The sequence below is a fragment of the Sinohyriopsis cumingii genome, chromosome 12, assembly GCF_028554795.1.
Source record: "Sinohyriopsis cumingii isolate HCF-2022 chromosome 12, ASM2855479v2, whole genome shotgun sequence".
Taxonomy (NCBI): Eukaryota; Metazoa; Mollusca; class Bivalvia; order Unionida; family Unionidae; genus Sinohyriopsis; species Sinohyriopsis cumingii.
This window is the reverse complement of record NC_142972.1, coordinates 56,224,924-56,246,994: the sequence shown is the minus strand read 5'-3', so window position 1 is coordinate 56,246,994 and position 22,071 is coordinate 56,224,924. Positions and strand designations below refer to the sequence as shown.

General features: G+C 34.6%; 1 protein-coding gene and 1 long non-coding RNA gene across 2 annotated transcripts in view; both read left to right on the top strand.

Annotated features, from left to right (window-relative positions):
• LOC149786504 (baculoviral IAP repeat-containing protein 7-B-like) overlaps nt 1-22,071 on the top strand; it is a 96,399-nt gene that overhangs the window by 15,083 nt on the left and 59,245 nt on the right. The window lies entirely within an intron of this gene.
• Nucleotides 11,521-17,324, top strand: LOC149786505 (uncharacterized). The gene is made up of 2 exons (XR_016424934.1): nt 11,521-14,077; nt 17,040-17,324. It is a non-coding gene; the product is annotated as an uncharacterized LOC149786505 (long non-coding RNA).

Sequence of the window (22,071 nt, the reverse complement as noted above, 5' to 3'; positions counted from 1 at the left end):
ATGGATGGATGGATAGATGAATGGAAGAATGGATGGATAGATGGATGTATGTATTTGTGTATGTATGTATGGATGGATGGATGGATGGAAGAATGGATGTATATATGTATGTATTTGTGTGTGTATGTATGTGTGTGTGTGTGTGTTTGTGTGTAATTTCACCTAGTAAAACAACCTGTGATGGCTCATTTCATAGGGAATTAGACTCATAATCCTAGCATTCAAGCTTTGACAGTCTGCTCAAGCCAGCATTGGGCTAACCGCTTTAGTGTGTCCTTGGGGAAAAGTATTTGGTTATAATGGTGCTGACAAAACCAACAAAAGCAAAACACAAAAAATCCGGCTCTGTCGGTCAACAATATAATAACTAATGAAGCAGACTCCAAGAACAAATACTTACATTAACAAGGAAAACAAAATTAACCTCTGTGTTTTTATCAACTCATTATAGTACCTACCTTGATATATAAAATCAAGTTATTGTATGCCATGCCCTGTCTTATCACTGTGAACATCATTTCATTGTCAAGATAACTTGTATATGAATTTTTCTACTTCATAATTCTTGTTCCCAATTGCATTTAGAGATTACTTTTCTAAAAGATTTGCAATGGTAGTTATATTGATTATAGTTACAAATGGTTACATTGTTCAAGACCGCTCTCGTGGCCTAGTGGTTAGAGCATCTGCCTTGGATGCGGGAGGTCATGGGTTCGATCCCCGGCCAAGTCATACCAAAGACTTACAAAGTTGGTACTAACAGGTGCTTCGCTTGGCACTCAGCATTAAAAGGCTAGTGTTAGGACTGGTTGACCTGGTGTCAGGATAACGTGACTGGGTGGGACATCATGCTACATGTCTGCGTCATGGTGCTGCAGTGCTAGACATCACTATAAACTATCACACTGCAGACATCATACATCATAGCGATATGACTGAAAAATTGTTAAAGCTACATTAAAAATTCAAATCACACACACACATAATTTGTCACACCAGCATAAGTTGTCAGCTGAGTGATATACCATATCTTATCTTCATTCTATATTCAGATTGATGCTCTTTTCAGATGGAGAGGGTTAACATTAGAGGCAGAATGGTTCAAACACTGACTGTTCAACATTGACCCATGGGAATTAGTTAATGAAGATATCCTTATCACACAGGGTGTTAGGCTGAAAATTATTTCAGCTGTTAGTACAAGTATCAACCACAGTTATCTCTAATCTGTGTTACTAAATATATTTGCTGGTCCTGATTGTCCAATGATACATCAATCTCTGTTAATTATCATAGCACCTGCCTTAGTTGCATGGTTTTCAAAGCATCAGTGCTTGTAGTTCCCAGTCAGCCTTTGTTTAGAGAAGATGACAATAAAGATCTAAACATAATCAACAATTTCATGTGCATGACTCCCCTACACCTGTATAAAAATGTACAATAAATAACAGATTGGAACTTGCTGTTTAGTAAAGGCATTCAAGTAAAAGCTATCAGAACCATATTGAATTATTTTCAAGCAAGTATGTCAGGCATAACCACTTACATACAGAACCATGTCTAGTCTAATATGATTGTCATACCAAAATGAATTTTAAGCCAAAAAACACTCAGCCCTCACAAGTTTTGTGTACCCATTCCTCTCTCTCTCTCATTGATGTATGCTCCAGTATAAACAAAATAAGCATTGTACTAAAATTTATAATGCTGCAGCTATTATTTTTTCAAACTGTATGACATTTTCTGCATCAGTGTGCTTCTAGCAAACACGCTTGCAGACAACAATATCTTGCTACAATAAATGATTATGTATAGTAACAATATAGTAATTTTGATTGGTTCAGTTTATTTAATGCAATTACATGTAGCAAACAGTATCTTTTCCTCTAAACAGTGCTGATGTCATAAACTATCCTAACAAATAGGTTTAAGATTGTGTCTTGTCAGTTTTGCAAACAAATAATAGATCACTTCTCTATCCAAATGTAAAAATTATATGAAAATATATCCAAGAAGGTCAGTCTCATGATAGCTTATAACTATGTTTTAAAAAAGTGTTTTTCTGATGCATTTAAAGGTTTGAACCGAAATCTAATCTCAATTTCCTCTAATCTCTCTATCTTGAACCCAAATAACATTCAATTCTAAATGTTTTGGGTTTTGTGATGGCTATTTTATGTCATATGTATTAGTACTGTATTGATTACCTGGAATGACTGCTGATCATTCAGATATTATTGCTAATCATATAAAAAATTGGTAACAGTGAGTTATCCCTCAACCTTACTTCATAACACTAAGCATATTTAACTAGCTGTACAAATTGTACATACAGATTGAAAATTTGCATAAAATGTCTCACTCACAGTCTGGATTTCTTCAAAAGCCTGTGATGAAATGAAGCAGTCTAATTAATATATCTGCCATGGATAAAGCCAAATGCATTACATATCCCATTGTCTGCTATTCTTAGATATAATACAGATTAATATTAATACTATCTTTGCTCATACTGTATGCAGTGGTAACATTATATCTTATGGTTTGTGTGTCTACTAGTCATTTTAAAACTAGACAGGCACAAGTTTTAAAACTTTGCAGTGATTCTGAAAATCATGGTATCATTGTTACTTATTATTGCAAGCAATGGTGGATAAAACAGTGAACTAATTCTTAGGTATGATACAGAGTAATATTAATAATATTAATAATATATTTGCTCATACTGTATGCAGTAGTATGTAGTAATATGATATCTTAAGGTTTGTGTGTCTACTAGTCATTTTAAAACTAGACATGCACAAGTGTTATAACTTTGCAGTGATTCTGAAAATCATGGTATCATTGTTACTGATTATTGAATGCAATGGTGGATAAAACGGCGAACTAATTAAAGGTATTATACATGCCTGAACTTCATGCAAACACAAGAGTATATTACATTTGTGTCAGCAGGAGTAACATATATGTTTCACTTGATTTTAGAAATTGAATTTGCTGTAATTCTCACCATTTCACAGTCTGTACATGTTTTGTAGATTGCAATTAACCATTTATTGTTTTCTAATGAATTATGGACTTCCACTTAAGTAATTTACTGCAAGCTGACTGTTACTCTTAGTACAATGTGACTCACTCTTTACTGCACACTGCTCCGATGGCCTAGTGGTAAGAGCATCCGTCTTGGATGCGGGAGGTCATGGGTTCAATCCCCAGTCGAGTCAAACCAAAGACTTACAAAAATGGTTCTAACAGCTGCCTCACTTGGCTCTCAGCATTAAGAGGTTAGTGATAGGACTAGTTGGCCTGGTGTCAGGATAATGTGACATGATGCCCCAGTGCTAGACATCACTATAAACTGCTACACTACAGACATCGTAGCGGCATGACTGGAAAATTGTTAAAGCTACATTAAAAATCCAAATGACACATACACACACACACACTTTAGTGCAATGTGACTTTCACTCTTTACTCCAATGTGACTGTCACACTTTACTGCAAGGAGACTTGCTCTTTACTGCAGTTTGACCATCACTTTTTAATAAGTGTGACTGTCACTTCTGGTGCAATGTGACTGTCAATTTTTACTGCAGTGTGACCCACTCTTGGTGCAGTGTGACTGTCACTCTTTACAACAATGTGATACACACCCTTGGTGCAATGTAACTGTCACTCCTAAGCTGTAATGTGACTGTCAATCTTTACTGCAATGTGACTGTCACTTTTGGTGAAATGTGTCACTCTTTACTGCAGTGTGACTGTCACTCTTGGTGAAATGTGTCACTCTTTACTGCAGTGTGACTGTCACTTTTGGTGAAATGTGTCACTCTTTACTGCAGTGTGACTGTCACTCTTGGTGAAATGTGAGTGTCACTCTTTACTGTAGTGTGACTGTCAATCTTTACTGCAATGTGACTGTCATTCTTGTTGAAATGTGACTGTCATTCTTTACTGCAATGTGACTGTCATTCTTGGTGCAATGAGACTCTCTCTTTTGGCAGATACACATACCTGGTCATACATTTACTTAAAATAGCTATCATTTACTTATGAAAATTACAGAATTCATAGAATGTATGCTCCGTGTTGCATTCTTTAAGGTCAATAAAAACAAAAACAAAAACTGAAACAAGAACATCAGTGGCACTATTACATTCATATCTACTAAGGAATACCATCTTTATTATGCTTTAACTAGATCTGTATATATGTATGTTAACACAAAAATCATTGTGTCCATTAAGTCATTATTAGTCCTAGGTTCAACAAAATGAGACTACAGTTCAGCCAAAACTTTATAAAATATAACCATTGTGTACATTTTTCCAAGGAGAATCAATCTGGTTTGTATTTGAAACTTTCTCAAGTTTTAAACTTCCTTGCAGGTTTTATCAGGAATATATTGAGTATGTGTGTACAATGAGGAATCACTAACAAAGATAACACCCATATGTATACATTAAGTAATTTCTTGCATGTTTGTTTCAGCCATGTATACATACTTGGATAGTTTGAGTACCTTTTGTGATACTGTATTAGATTTAATTCAGTTTTCTTTGAATTAAATGTAGCCAACCAAATTTGGGACCATTCCTATATCCTTACACATTAACTGAGTTTAAGTTTCAAAACAGTGATTTCTTTTATTCAGGAAGGAGAGACTTTTTCAGTTAAAATCTACTGAAATGAAATGATTAAGTTTAGTGGATTGGGCTATCTCTATACTAAATTCAAGTTCCTCCCAAGCAGCTATGTTATAATTAGGTGATCATCATATTCATGCAGCTACTACCTTCTTCCCTGTATTATTTAGTTCTAACCATGTACATTCAAGGTCAGAAATGTCCAAGTTACACTTTAGAACATTCTGAATGTTGTTTTTTTTTAATGCTTGCATCACACTCAAGTGTAACCTTTCCTTCCTGTATTTCATCATTTAGAATAATATGCTTAAGCCACATCTCAGCAAAAATCACTACATTAGGCAAGAAAAAGTAAATATCTGTGTTTCTGGTTGGCTGACCATCTCTGTTTTTTGTTGCTGACCCCTATCACTTTTTCCTCCTGGAGTATTGTTTTTAAATCCTAAATTTATATATATATATATATATATATATATATATATATATATATATATATATATATATATATATATATATATATAATAATGCAATATTAAATTTACTTTTTGGGCCTCAGACATTATTCTCTATATCATGCTAACCCAGGGTGGCATAGGCCGGTATCCAACCTGCAAACTAAGCTCTCTCTCTGTATCAAATCTATGTTACATCATAGATGGTGTACATTAAAGTACATAATATTACAATAATTTCAGTATGTTTGTGAACTGGGCTTAGGTTATATCATTGTCAACAAAAGTAAGATCCTAATAAAAAAATACATTACTATGACAATAAAAAGAAACATTACTGGTAAAGAATGACCTTTGTAAAAATAAGTATATGTGCATCAGATCAAATAACCAAACACATGGTAGGTAACATTTGGCATTACAATGTGCTGATCACATTATATAATTTTAAAATATATTAAATAATTAATATGAATAATGATAACAGGATTGTAAATATTGTCCTAAGATAGGGATCCAAATACATGTAGCATCCAAGCTAAAATCTTGCATTCCAAAATTTCAAAACTTTTGTATGCATCTGTGAAAGTTGATTTGCACAAATGTCATACAACCTTATGCCAACAATTCTAACAGAACAATTTGGGAAAACACCACTGCCATAAAAGAAAGGGTCATTTGTTTTTATATTTCCTTGAACATAGACTACAGTTGTTCAGGGAACCATCTGACGGACTACATCATAATTCATTGTGGCACATTACTTTACAGGGAGTATTGGTTAACACTACTATAAAGCATTACATTCTAAGCCCAATACCGAACTTAATATTGGCTGCTGTACAGAAGGAAAAAAAAAGAGGGATACAAATATGTCAGTCTCTTAAGGAAAGATGGTGCAAAACAAAAAGAATAGAGTGAGAGTGACAAAAAGAGCATATGTTTATTATAAGCATTTTCTACATGTACACATATTTAGCATACAAACATATATCAACACAAACACTTAGACAATATACACACATATACTTATATGGTCATGCACATTTGCATGTTATCACTAGACTAAACATTTGATTGTTATTACAAGCTTTATAAAGTTGACAATATTTGCATTCTGTTACTATTTTCAATAATTATTTTCCCTTATTACTAATCTCATATGAGACAAAGAGCACTTTAACAATTTACTGCATTATTACCTTTGAAATTACTCTACTTTACTGATGTGTATATACAACTGCTAAATGTTTCTTTTCCTTTCAACAAAAGCATTAGGGGCCCCGAGTGGCTGAATGGTCTAAAGTGCTCTCCCTTATGGATCACTGCCACCTCACCTCTGTTTGCGTGGGTTCGAGTCTCGGATTCAGCTAATGTGGGTATGTGAGAAAGCTTGCCAATAGCTTCTCGTGGGTTGGTGGTTCTTTCCAGGGTTTTTCCCAGTTCTTCCTCCACCATTAATCCTGGCCACCATCTATAGCCTACCACGTGTCGAAAAATTTCTTTAAACCCTACAAAAACAACAACAACAACAAAAACAACAAAAGCATCAAATAAACAAGGCCATACCGACAACTGTAAAAGTAAATATTTAACTTCTCTGAATTTGCTTTCATAATTAAGCTTGACCATATTGTTTAACTCTATACAGAATGTAATACATGTACCTACATACCTAAAATAAGATGTATTCCAATCTAAATGATATTCTTCACAGTACCTTATTGGACTTTATATAAATACACATTTAATTTTTTTTTCCACTATTTATACAGAGTCCAGAAAATTTACAATATTAGTAGATAACATACAGAGTTGACTTAAGGGACTTTGAAAAGTCATCCAGGGTGAGAGTGGTGTCATCTGCATACTGTGAAACTATATATTCTTTGTTTATAAGTGTATACCTGTGATTGTTAGCTGAAATATCCAAAACTATCTTGTTGCCATTTACATCTGCTTTTACTCTGTGTATGGAAAACTGAAAGTTATTGTTTAGTAAAAAAAAAATGTATTCCCCTTGAGTTGGATGCAAAGGAATTGAAGATACATTCATAAACCAAACATGATCTAATATGTCTCCCATCATTTTATAATATGCAAATCTTGCAATAGACATATTAAGTATTGCATTCTTTTTCAGGTTTTTAAAACATCCTTTTTTGACTGGGCTTCCCAAACCCATGGAGGCAATTCTCAATAATTCTTCCATTGTCCCTCTCTTAAAATTAATGATATTTGACATTGCTGAGTACTTTATTTCTGTATTTGCATAGACAGTCTTCTCCAAAACTGCAATAGTGAACATTTTGTTTGTTATTCTTTGGTTACATATAAAACAAAGTTTCATACTGTCAATAAGATACTGAGAAAAGAGGAAAGACAAGAAGTAAACAAAGTCACAGGTGATACCTAAAACACAAATTGTCCATGTTTTTAAGTGAACTATCTAAATCTTCTTAAAATGGTAAAACCAATGCCCAGTAATTTAATAAGAGTATTTATGACTTGTTTGTCACTTATTTTTTAACTTTGCTTTTTTTAATTTCTTTTTATCTAAAATATCTCAGTAATCCAAATGATGCAACCTGTGTAGTCTGCTTCGTTGCTGTTCATTTAGTATTAGTGAAAAATCTTGCTTTTGGCTTACCAATGGTTACCCTTCACCGACCCCCCCCCCCCAATCCCGCCCTCAAGGTATTAAAGATGCAGTGGACATGGCAAATTTCTTAACTTAAGGCTGTGGTGTGACTTTTTAAAAAAAATATTATTGTTTAATAATTAAAGATATGGATATATTTGTTAATTAGGTCTTGTAGGTTTGTGGGTTTTTTTTTAAACTGATGTGAGGCATGTACACCTCATATAATCACTGCACAGTAAGTAGCCAATGAAACACCCATAGTCATCTAGGAAGCAGAGCTAGCCAGTTATAGCAGTAGACATGTTTGTTCAAGGCAAGTAGAATATCTCAAAAACTGCTTGGATGACAAAATATTTTGACTTGCATCAAGCTATTAAGTAGGCAATGTAGAATTATTAACCAGGGAAAGGACTGGTGTTTGCACTGTGAGCATCACAAAACATTGCTCTCAAAAATGGCAGGCCTTCGAACATGAAAAATGCATGTAAAAATTTGGGGATAAGGTGCAAAAACATTTTATTCTGTGAATTTCCATTGACTTATCAGGCCAAATGAGTGATATTCTTATGTTTTGCTTTATTATGCCTATCCAAAATTATGGCCCTCTTTGACTTCACTGATGTATTATTTAATTTAAAAAATTTATTTGGCAGGTTTATGCAACATTAAATTTTATCATAAAAACTGTCCCTTGCACCCATGACCAGTTTTCGTAATACATGATCAGCATCAAAGAAGTGGATTTTAATTGCTCTCCAGTCTGACAGTAAGCCTTTAGATGATTTGTAGAAACAAAAGCAGACTGGTTTTCTATCTCTGCTTGTAAGTACACAAGCTAGAACTCCAGTTATACTAAATAATGATTGCAAAAAATAAGTAATTTGGGGACATCCATTACAGTTTTGCATGGTTAACAATAGGTATCTTCCTTGTCAAGATAGAAAGAAAGCTAAATGTGTGAGTGTGTGTGATTTGGATTTTTAACATAGCTTTTTTTAAAAAATCAGTAATATCACTATGATGTCTGCAGTGTGGCATTTAATAGGGATGTATATCACTAGGGCATCATACAGTAGACATGAAGCATGATGTCTCACCCAGTCACATTATCCGGACACTTAAGGCCAACCAGTCCTAACACTAACCTGTTAATGCTGAGTGCCTAGCAAGGCAGCTGTCAGTACCATTTTTAGAAGTGTTTGGTATGACTTGTCCAAGGTTCAAACCTGTGACCTCCCTCATTCGAGGCAGATGCTCTAACAATTAGTGGTTAAATAGGTAAAAAAGCTATTTTACAAACAATTTAATTTAGTATCAAACGTAAGACAAATATTGTAGGAAAGGAACACTTCCATATATTACATTTTAAAAAGTTATATGATACTAATTTATAAGTTTATTTACATACTTGGTCAGATTGCACTATGCTGTAAGATTTTACTTGGGAATGTGGTCCTTTAGTTTTGACAGGTTTTCTCTCATCTAGAATCTGAGTTTTTATCATTATTCATGTTCCCATTATTCTTCCATTACAAAAATGACAGTTTACAAAGATTCATATTTTACTTTTACCGTGAAGTCATATGTTGCCTTCATTATATCTTCCTTAATCACATAGTTCGAGCCCTTACAAGTCTTCCTTGTGCCTTTTTATTTTGCTTGTGTCCTTCAAGAAATTTCTGTCCTTATATCCGTATATCAGTATGCCCATTCCAAATCCACTTTAGTGTGATGGCAAAAGATTGTTCAACTAAGAATGATTAAAATTATATACATTTGAAATTTTCCAGCATGCTGACGTGATGGAAAATATGCTAATCAGAAGAGTTTCTGGTGTAATTTTACTAGCCACCTTAGAAGGCTTTCCATAGACAAGATGATTTTTCTTATGCAATTTTTTGCTTGAAGGTGGTCTGATGTCCTCTCAACCAGCACATCCTGAGATGGCTTTTCCAGGGAGATATACTATGTTGTTTTTGTTGTCATGGGTATCAAATGTTTTTATTGTAGGCAAGGTAAAGAAAATTCTGGTTTCAAAAGTTTCATTTGTTCTTATTTCGCCCTATGTTTAAGAATTAGTTTGTAATTAGTGCTCTATTTCTTGGTTATTTTCTGTTAATTCTCCCCTGTGGTATTTTGCATGACTATCTTGTATATGTCATAATGTTAGATCCTTCTGTGTTTATCATTCATCATTAGGTTGCGTGTTTATGTGGGCGCACTTATCAGTCTTGTTTCGTAATTTGATTTTGGCTTCACCGCCTGCTGTCTTCCATCTGTCGTCAGCTGGCGGGATTTCGGCCCACTTTCTCCTGCACATTGTATTAGAGGCACTATGTGTCTAAATTAGTTTCTAATGATCTTTTTTAAGCATACAGTTACATCACAACACACCGCTCCAGTGGCCTAGTGGTTAGAACATCCGGCTCGGATGCGGGAGGTCGTGGGTTCGATCCCCGGCCAAGTCATACCAAGGACTTACAAAAATGGTACTAACAGCTGCCTCACTTGGCGCTCAGCATTAAGAGGTTAGTGTTAGGACTGGTCGGCCCGGTGTCAGGATAATGTGACTGGGTGGGACATCATGCTACATGTCTGCGGCATGATGCCCCAGTGCTAGACATCACTATAAACTGCCACATTGCAGACACTGTAGTGATATGACTGAACAATTGTTAAAGCTACGTTAAAAATCCAAATCACATAACACATAACATAACATCACAACACACACAAACAGCACCACACCGGACTTTAATGACTATGGCAGTTCACTTCAAAATAATAATGATAACAAAATGGGGATGGGAGCGGAAACTTTAACCCTGGACTTCTGCAAAGGAAAATGAGTTCGATCCTAAGTTTCATTCATGTTGTTGTTGTTGTTGTTGTAGTGTTTTATGTCATTTTTCAGCACACGATAGGCTTTACATGGCGGCCAGTATTAATGGTGGAGGAAGAACCCGAGACAAAACCCGGACAGAACCACCAGCCCACAAGAAGCTACTGGCAAGCTTTCTCACATACCCACATTGGCCGAATCTGAGACTTGAACCCATGCTAACAGAGGTGAGATGGCAGTGATATGTAACAGAGAGCGCTTTAGACCACTTGGCCACTCAGGGGCCCTTTATGCATGTAAGGTTCAAGGCAAGAAAACGCTCACAAGCACTAGTGTTTGCAAGTATTGACCTGATAATGGAAACTGACCTACGTATCGGGTGGTAATGGAGTAGATCTCACAACCAGCATGCAGGGACAACTCAAAAAATATGACAAAATGAAACAAAGAACAACCTGACATGAAGGAAAAAAATGCATACATGAAATTCAAAATTGGGAGAACGGGGAATACATAAATTACAAACCATGACCTTTAGAAATGAACAACAGTGTGACACCTCCAACTCTTTACCAGCAAATGCTGGAACCGAGTCATGGGGTGCTAATATAACTTTAGTACATGTGTTTGGGTTTGTTGGGTTTTAAATAGCGAATTTGGGCCACTGCATGGGGGGGGGGGTGCTTGTGTCCTTATTACTAGCCCATTGTAAATGGCTTTTCACAGGTGAGGGAGGGGTAGTTTCTTAGAGTTATTTGGTTTCTTTTTCTGGTGCAGTTTTGCTAGCTGCATATTGGCTTTCCAGAGTATAAATTATAGTTCAGTAATCCAAACCTACTTTCTTCTACTTTCCATAGCATTATAAATGAAGTGTCCATACAAAACTTTGTTATTTTATGGGTATAAAGAAGATTTTTGGGCTCAAACACACTATCACTGTAAACATCTGATCCATGCACTCTCCTTACTGAGGAATTTGCTAACTGTGAGCTCATAATTGTTTAGCATGCTGATGATGTTAGCAAAACACAGTTGGATGCACAGCAGGTGTTAACAACCAATGAAGCGTTTATATTAAATATCTGGCCAATCAAATAATGTAGAGAGAGAGAGAGAGAGAGAGAGAGCGAGTTGTAAATATTTTTAGTATGATGCGAATAAACTATTTTCTGATTTAAAGAAAAAAATGGTAGACATTAATATGATAATGCTTTCCACAAATTCATATAGTGAACCAACTTGTTATCCATATGTTTAAAAAAAAAGGGCTGGGATTATTTAAAGATTAACATGAAAAGCATACACCAGATTGTTCTCCTCCAAAATAGAAAGTAATATCAACATGGGATTTCCACCAAAAGACTTCTTATGATGTCTTGTTGGTCCTAAATAATAATGATGCCAATATGGATTCCAATATGTCCACCATAGCAGTTAAATTGAAAATGGTGTTATTGTTGAAGAATATCAGAGATGGTTACCACATTCAGCAGTTAAAAAGAAGTAACGAAATTGATTTCAAAACAAAATTTCAGCCTAGAGACTGTGACTGCCTTCATGAGAATATTTGTTCGATGTTTTTTTTACACATTTACCTTTTCAACATTTATTTTATAAGAAAAATATTTTAGCAAGATTATTTGAAAAAGATTAAAATTTATTTTAAAATCATATATTTTTTTAATAAATTTGTTGCTTTGCTGGCCTTAGTTCCAGCAGAAGTGTGTGAAAAACCATTAGAGTTGAAATATATTCTTAATGACAGAGAGAGAGAGATTTGTTAAGATGTAAGAACAAGAGCACTTTCTGAATGAACAAATATATGTCTAGACTTGGAAAAGTTACTGTTTTCCAAAACAAAAAAAAACAAAGTAAATCTAGTAGTTATCTTGAGTATTTTGATGAAAGTTTAGGGATTATGCAATCCTGGATATATGGATGAGTTGATGTATTAATAATATTGCACATGTCCTCCAAACGTTTCTTGTCTCTAGGCTTTGAAGTTTAGGATATGACTGGAGATGGTCTACCTATGTGTATAATAGTTTTAGCATGATGAACCAACCCTGACTATTAGGGCTTGATATTGAGTTTGGAAGTTGTTTCAAATACAATTTAAATTACATTCAATCAGTCCTAAGTGCACCCACATGAATTTGCTCAAATCTGAGAGTGGATTATCTCATCAGTTACAATTATCAGCAAATTAAACTTAACAAATATTACTACCTAATTAACCTGGCTCTGTGTGGTGGCTATGATAGTGCAGATGTGCCATTGTTGCTGTTTTTGTTGTTGTAGGGTTTAACGCCATTTTTCAGCACATGATAGGCTATACATGGCGGCCAGTATTAATTATTTAATTAATTAATTAATCGACCCACGAGAAGCTACTGGCAGATGTGCCATGCATGCATGCATACATACATACATACATACATACATACATACATACTCAAAGTTCTTGTCCATATGATGTAATCATTATTCTGTAGGACAGAAATGCAACCCCATTTCTGTCTACATCTGTTGTAAAAATTATTCCATCTTAAATATACTTCTAATCAGAGTGCATGCAAGGAAATTGAGTGTTTCAAGAATAAAGGAAAGCATATCCCCCTCCCACTTGCATTATGGAGAAAACTCAGGTTTGGTAAAGTTATTTTATAATTACTTCAAATGGAGAGACAAATCCCTTGTGTGAAAAGATCAAAGTTTACAGCTGTTGAGATAGCAGTTACCAAGAATGGCAGAGCAGTTCTTTTGCCTGACATAGCAAGACACATGTGGGTTATGTTGGACTATATTTGTACAATTAACTAGTGTCTGAGAACTGATGATGGGAGTATCAAACTAAATGTCAGCACCTGTTGGGTAATGAATGGGATCCCAATTGGCTCTCTAGTTGTAAAACAATTTAGAAGGGTAAGGACTGGATAAAATCCAATTATTCACATTAGCTATGCTATATTTGATTCATGCAATGCCCAGTGCTTTGTATTTTAACTGCTAATATCTAGCAGTAAATGTAAACATATGGCTTATTAAATGGGTTAGTATTATAAGCCGCCTGAAGTAAATCCTTGAATGTATTGCCATATAACACTGAAATGGTCAGTGAAACAGACTTGGACTTTGATGAAGTAGGCAATTCCATGGAAAACAATTATGAAACTGAAAGTAATAATGCTTTATGAACCTCATTAATGGAAAATTATGTGTGGCAGGATAATGCTATATCCAAAAGTATTGAAGTTCTGGGTACAGCACTTATTGACAAATTGGGAAGTTCTTTGCAAGAAGATCTGTCAAAAAGTCATGATGATTCAGATACATCAGTTGCAGAGGAACACAACACTTTTCAAGATGACAACATGCCCAAGATGATGTTGATGGATTTGGATCATCAATAACTTCTACAAAACCAGCATATTCAAGAAGTTGCTTCATGGATATCCAGATGAAAAACCCATCATTTACTAAAGGTATCAAGGTATGTAGCATCTTAAATGTTATACCACAAAATATTTATAAACTTTAAAATAAATGCAATGTATTTGAGGATTTTATCTATTCTGCTTGTAATTAATTGTAATATCTACCATTTTTTTTCTTCAGATGTAGCAGTTAGCAGTTACATTATTTTATATGATTCTTCAATATCCTACTTCTGATTAAAATTTAGTATAATTTATTGTTTAACCAGGTGGTGTGGAACAATACGTTTTGTAGATGTAGGTATGTGTAGAATTTTTACAGTTCTTATTGTGCCATTAATATAAGCACATCACAGCAATACAGAAATAAATGTTAGTCTGTTGATGTAGCTTCCAGTTCAAGCATGCAATTTAAGCCTCAAAACGGGGAGAGTGACACAACTGAATGCACTTATCCACTTAAATGTTCACTTCATCATATAAAGATGTTCATTATCTTAGTTATCCTTAGTTTTCATGTGACATCAAATGTATGCAAGTTGCCGAGTGGTCATAAGCACTCTCCGTTATGGATCACTGCCATCTCACCCCTGTCTGTGTGGGTTCAAGTCTTGGATTCGGCTAATGTGGGTATGTGTAAAAGCTTGCCAGTAGCTTCTTGTGGGTCGGTGGTTCTTACCGGGGTTTTTCTGGGTTCTTCCTCCACCATTAATACTGGCCACCATGTATAGCCTTTCATGTGCTGAAAAATGGCATTAAACCCAACAACAGATGTATGCACTTTATCCAGAATTGCATTTTAGCAAGAAATATGTTTGTTAATTAGTTATGACATTATTTGCAGCTGGAAGATAGGGCATGTGGTGATGCTTAGGGTTTTAGTGTCATTTAAAAAAGCCGAAACAATTCTAATTTTCTTGTATTTTGAAGATAAAATGTTCATTGTTGAATCATTTTAGCTATAAAGTGTGTTTTACTGATGTTTATGTTCTTGTACCAAAACATGAAGTAAAATAAAAGAACAAAAAACAAATTTAAACCTTTACATTTTATAACACAATTTAACTCTAAAGCCTACGATTTAAGCATATAAATCTATGATTTAAGCATATATAATTACACCTTTGATGATACATGCAAATCGAATAAGAGCAAACAATTAAGAACTTACAGTAACTCCAAGCTGCTTGGAAAAGCTATGCAAAATGTAACAATATGCTTACAAAAGGCAAAACAATGTGTGAATTACTGTCTAAAAATGATAACAGAAACTGATATCAAACAAGCAGGATATTGATACTGAACAATTGTTTTGAAAACAGAGTTGAGTGCTTTTTTTGACAAAATAGCTGATGGGAAGGACAAAATAAGGAATGTTTCTTATTTTACTGATGGTGGAAAACATGTGTGCATGTGTGTATGTGTGATTTGGATTTTTAACATAGCTTTAACACTTTTTCAGTCATATCGCTACGATATCTGGAGAGTGACAGTTTATAGTGATTTTTAGCACTGGGGCATTATGCCGCAGACATGTTGCATGATGTCCCCACCCAGTCACAGTAACCTGGCATGCAGGCCGACCAGTCGCAACACTAACATCTTTATGCTGATCGCCAAGCAAGGCAGATGTTAGTACTGTACCATATTTGTAAGTCTTTGGTATGACTCGACCGGGGATCGAACCCACGACATCCCGTATACGAGGCAGATGCTCAAACCACTAGACCACCAGAGCGGTTGATGGAAAGCGTGTTTGTGGATTTGCTTCAGATGTTTGTATAGGATTGACAAACATTTCTATTACAAATACATAAAGAAATCTAAGCGTGGCACAATTTCAGCTGGATACAGAAAAGAGAGTGGTAAAGGACAAGGAAGAGAACATGCAATATCTTGGCTTCAGGATTATGCATACCACCATGCTGACAGAATGACAGTTAATGGTGATATGATGCTGCCTTACAAATCTAAAAAATTAACAATATACGAGCAGAATCTGCATGATAAAACAAATGATCCATGCAGTTAGTCGGTCAACATTTTTAGACATGTGGAATCAAAGTTTTCATCACCTGAAGTTAAAACAGGTTAGGAAATTTTCTTAAACCATGATTTAATTAACTTGACTTGTTGTATAATTGCCATAGTTCATATGCAGATTATGTGATAACTCATCACTGCAATGACTCTAAGTCTCACATATAATGTTCATCATGAGAGTATGGACATTACTGTCGATGTGAAATCTGAAGTCTGTTGGCTTTAATATCAAGTGTTGTTTTGCAATTGCATGCAGTTTAATGCTTATCATTACTACAAAGTAGTCAGGAACTTGACACAATCTTTCAACTTCTGGTCTAACAGATACTGAATGTAAACTGGGTAAATCAAATAATTTAATATTAAATCGATCAAGGCCATCTTGAAAATATTCTCACTACTAAATATTACAAAATATTTTAGAAGTTTATATTCAGTTTTCATAATAAATGTATTATTCTGCTTTTTGTAAAGGCAGATATTATATGATCCTGCCAACACATTAAGAGGTTAGTGTTAAGACTGCTTGATCTGGTGTCAGGATAAAGTGACTGGGTGGGACATCATGCCCCAACATCTATACAAACTGCCACACTGTGGGCATTGTAGCGATATGATTGAAAAATGGTTAAAGCTACTTTAAAAATCCAAATCACACACAGACATTTACGATCCAGCCTGTCCATCCATCTATATGTATGCTGATACATACATACTTAATGTAGGTTCTTAAGAAATGCAGGTGGAGATCTGAAAGATGGCATACGTAATAGGCTTCATAACTACACACTTGGGTCTTCCATTCTCCAGTGATGCCCTTGGGTAAGCTCCTGGAAGCTGTTGAGAGCACCCTATAACCATATATTGTTTTAAAGGTCATATTGTATGCTATGTGCATGGTGATCAAAATAGTATTAACAAAATTTCCATGCTAGTGTCTGCAATGTTTTCAAATAAACTATTTTATCTTTTCAGAAAACTGATGGGGACAAAATTCTGTATTAGTGGAGACAATGACTCTATGCGTAGGCTATATGTTGAAAAGAGATCGCTGGAAGAGCAGAACAGAATTTATATGAAACTAACAGCCTCCTAAGGAAAGAATTACCCAAATATCAGCCTTATATGGAAGAACTACCAGAAATAACAGCATGAGATGCTAGTGATATTTTAATTCTATTACATGAGAAAGAAATTGTGCATTACATTACTGTTGAAAATATCTATATTTCATGATGATTAAAATGTTGTGTACAAGTACTTCAATATACTGAATATCTTCTAAGTTCTATAAATAGCACCTTCAACAATCTAAACTAGACTGTATAATTACTGGCCATACCATTAAACCAGGCTTGTTGATGACAGCTTCAGAACAATGCAGTCTCCTAGGAACAACATTTTTACAAAAGGATTTCAAGTATAACAATGTAGAAATGCTACATTTGCAAGTAATATTATGTCAACAGAGAGCAATGTAGTATTGTTACTACATAAGGTTTGGAAATCACAAAACCAGTGCCCTAGAAATAGGGTATTTTTTACTACATGGGTTTGCTGAAGAGCTATGTAGTATTGTTACTATTAGGTTTGGAAATCACAAAATCAGTGCCCTAGAAATAGGGTATTGTTACTACATGTGTTTGGGGGGTAGCTATGTAGTATTGTTACTACATCTGGCTTGGAAATCACAAAACCAGTGCCCTAAAAATAGGGTATTGTTACTAAATGGGTTTGAGGGAGAGCTATGTAGTATTGTTACTACATCAGGCTTTGGAGATCACAAAATCAGTGCCCTAGAAATAGGGTATTGTTACTACATGTGTTTGGGGGAAGGCTATGTAGTATTGTTACTACATCAGATTTTGAAGAAAACAAATCAGTGCCTAGAAATAGGGTATTGTTACTACATGGGTTTGGTGGAGAGCTATGTAGTATTGTTACTATATCTGGCTTGGAAATCACAAAACCAGTGCCCTAGAAATAGGGTATTGTTACTACATGTGTTTGGGGGAAGGCTATGTAGTATTGTTACTACATCAGATTTTGAAGAATAATCAATGCCTAGACATAGGGTATTGTTACTACATGGGTTTGGCGGAGAGCTATGTATTATTGTTGCCACATCAGGTTTTAGAGATCACAAAATCAGTGGTGGGAAATAGGATATTGTTAATGCATATGTTTGGGAATTAACCATGTAGTATTGTTACTAGTACGTTTACTAGTACAATATGATTTACTTTACAACTTCTTGTGCTTCTTCTTATTAAACTTGATATTGTGTGTACAGGGTTTAAAATTCCTTTAAAAAGGACAAGCAAGCAATTCCTTTTTTATTCTGACAGCCATTACGTCTGAAATTCAGGGACTCTATTTTCTCCAGTTTACATTGTGTTGGAAGTTGGTTTACACAGCAAATATTGAGCCTAGTGCTAGATTTGATATGTTTAACCTTTCACCTTTTCATATACCTTTATACAGATTTTGAACACCTCTGCATTTATCTTTTACTTTCTTTACTTTTATAATTTGGGAGGCAATGTCTTCCTAGAGTTGACCTTTTCTCCCATTTCTTCATTTTTAAAACTTACCCCTAATTCGGCTCCATATAACCTCTATTGTGCTGCCATGCTGTTAATGCAGACAGATATACGTACTTTAAAGGCTGTTATATCTCATAATAAATTTATGACAGCTCTGCAAATATGCCTTTTAAAATTACTTGTTTCTTGGAAAGCGATGACATTTTCATCGCAAAACTAAGGTCCGGTAAAGGAAATAAGTTGTAAAAGTTTTTATTTTTTTATTTTTAATTGGTTGTATGTTAGATCGTATTTTGATATACTTTGATCAAACTTGAGTTGTTTTTGTAAATATATGTGCAGAAGTTTGACATGTGTGTGCTTGCGCGTGTGCTTGTTGTGTATTTCCTGGGTATATGTTTGTGTGTGTTTGGGTATTCCGTATTTGGATTAATGTTTGGGTATATATAGCCAGTATTTGGATATAATTCTGGCGTATTTGGGCAAATTATCCTCTGGTTTTCGTCTGGCTTCCACAGGGAAATATTACACAACGTTTTGGAAGTAAGCTTTTTCTTGATGTTATAAATACTTATTGAATTGCTGAAGTTTTCTAAAGAAAGGATGGCACGGAAATATCGATATATCATGTTGGTTCTTGTATAGTTCACAATACATTTTATGTTATACTAGTATACAAGAATAATATACAGAAATACGGAAGAAAAACCAGAGCAGTCAATTTATGTTGTTACATAAAAATGCAAATTTAGGACAACGATCTCTACATAGGAATGCACTTGACCTGTTGATGGAATATATCTGAATACTATCGCACTTAGCTTATCGTGTTGAGTATCACTGAAAGCATTTTGCATTTTCAGGCGGGAACTTTTGAAACGTCGAATTAATGAATGGGTACGAAGTTGACATCGCCTCCTATAAATTCTGAGCAGGGGTGACCATATCATGAGTCGATAGAGACCCTTCGCACTAAGGTTCCAAGTAAAACTCTTTCTGTCCATTGCGAACAGCCTGACAATTTCTTCCCAATAAGGTTTCCTTAAAACTGGCATCTTCAAATACATTTTAATGAGGCACATTCAGCACATACAGATCAAAATGTGTATACAGATACAATAATAATATTATTTTCATGTGATTCAAATCATTTGTTTTCATCATCTTAAAACCCTATAAACTAAATAGTAAATATCTCAGCAATGCTACCAGCTGGGCTGGCAATGATGTCACGTGTGAAGGGTCGACAGTCTATGCGAACATTTATCACTCACTGTTATTGAGAGTTCTAAGGTATCTACAGCACCCATCTCTGCTTAGATAGAGACCTCAAGCGCCAGGTGTACGCCATCCGCCGGACCTTTTTGCTGTCGACATTTCATTTTGTAAGGTATGAACATTGACTCATTGGTGTTAAGAGACTGACGTATCTGTTCCGAAAGTGTTTTTTGCATTATTTTTTTTCAACGTCTTATTTCATTCAGCACGTGGTTCACACCAAATACGTGAACGGAACTCTACCTGAACAACAACAACAGCAATAATAATAATAATAATAATAATGACATTATTTTCTGAGAAGAGATATTTGGTTCCGAATCAGGCAGTATTTGTTAGCAATAAATAATCTGGTCCAGCGGGTAAGAAAATGAGCAGCTACAATTCATTTCCAAATTTAAAATAAGATTGGTTATATGGGTCATTTTTCCTTTTTTCTTTGAAATAGAAATTTTGGTTTGAAAATGTTTCGCTATTCGGAGTGCAGAGATTTCGGTTTACTATGAAAAAAATTCCGATTATATATATATATATATATATATATATATATATATATATATATATATATATATATCGTTTAAGTAGCGTTTACAGATAATAAATTAAAAGTATCCATTTGATTTTAAATATATGTCGGTAAATTAGTTTCCATACCTCTGGTTTAGAATGTTTAGAAACAGCAAAATAAGATCCCCAGCAATTAATTCATTTTTTATTTTTTATTTTTTTAGGTATTAACATATTATCATTTGGAATGTGAGTCATATATTTACACCCGTTTGCACCTTTTAATAATATCTCAATATATGTTGATATAAACGGATGAAGTATAAGAACAAGAACTGTTTTTTTATAAATTATAAATTTGAATCTCTTAATCTCCTTTTGCAACTATTACAATGACCCAGAAAGAGTAATTGATTTTACCTTGTCAATATTAGTGTCTTCACGTTTTTATATATACTGACGTTAACTGTATCCATGATATCACTTATAAACTTCTACATCAAACACTGTTGTATCTGCAACCTACATATTTTTTTATTTTCCCATATGATTAGATTTAACCATAAGATAATCCAATTCTAAGTTTTACAAAATTTAATCCAAGCTCTGAATACATTTCTGCTAAGGGGATATTAAGTATAATTTCTTAGTTTCGTCACCTACTTCAGCCCAAGATCTGCAATATGTTTAATTTCGCCAAACCATTTCATAAATGTTGTAAAATAGTATCTGGTGTTTTGTATAATGTCAAAAACACATAAGAGTGGAGAGAACATGCTTTATAATTACAGTAATTTATCCAATAGGAGCCAATGTTCCTTTTGACTACTGAGTAAATAGTAATTGCATTTTGGGGATGTAATTTTGGTAATTATAAATTATTTCATATTGGTTCACCAAGAACTCTATTCATAGAACACTAAATTGAGATTTGTCCATTGTTAGTTCCAACGTACATGCTTGTAACAAGATAATCGGGTTGGATTTCGGATTTATAACAGAACACTTTTGATGGTGATACAAATACAATGTTTAACGAAGAATGACCTGAATGAGAAAATAATTATGATTAATACGTGCGTGTATAAGATCCAAATATTGGACAAATCAACATAATCGGCACGAACCTAATAATGCAACAAAAAATGAAAATACAAATAAATGACCTTACTTAGTACAAGGACAAAATTGAATGATTCGCAGTAATTTCACACGACGAAAAGAATGATGTGTTTTATTCAAATGGTAAAAAATGAATTCACTCAAATAGTGAAAAATGAGTTATTTTACTCAAATAGAAAAATGATGAAAACAAAGAACAGATATCATACAAATTATATTTACAATCCCAAAACACTGGGTATTACAATCCCCAAAATTAGCCCACGGCTAAAAGATTGCATGTATGGAGTTACACACTCAGAAACCAGCACACTTGGGGGGCCCCGAGTGGCCGAGTGGTCTAAAGCGCTCTCCGTTACGGATTACTGCCATCTCACCTCTTTCTGCGTGGGTTCGAGTCTCGGACCCAGCTAATGTGGGTATGTGAGAAAGCTTGCCAGTAGCTTCTCGTGTGTCGGTGGTTCTTTCCGGGGTTTTCCTCCTCCACCATTAATACTGGCCGCCATGTATAGCCTATCGTGTGCTGAAAAATGGCGTTAAACCCCACAACAACA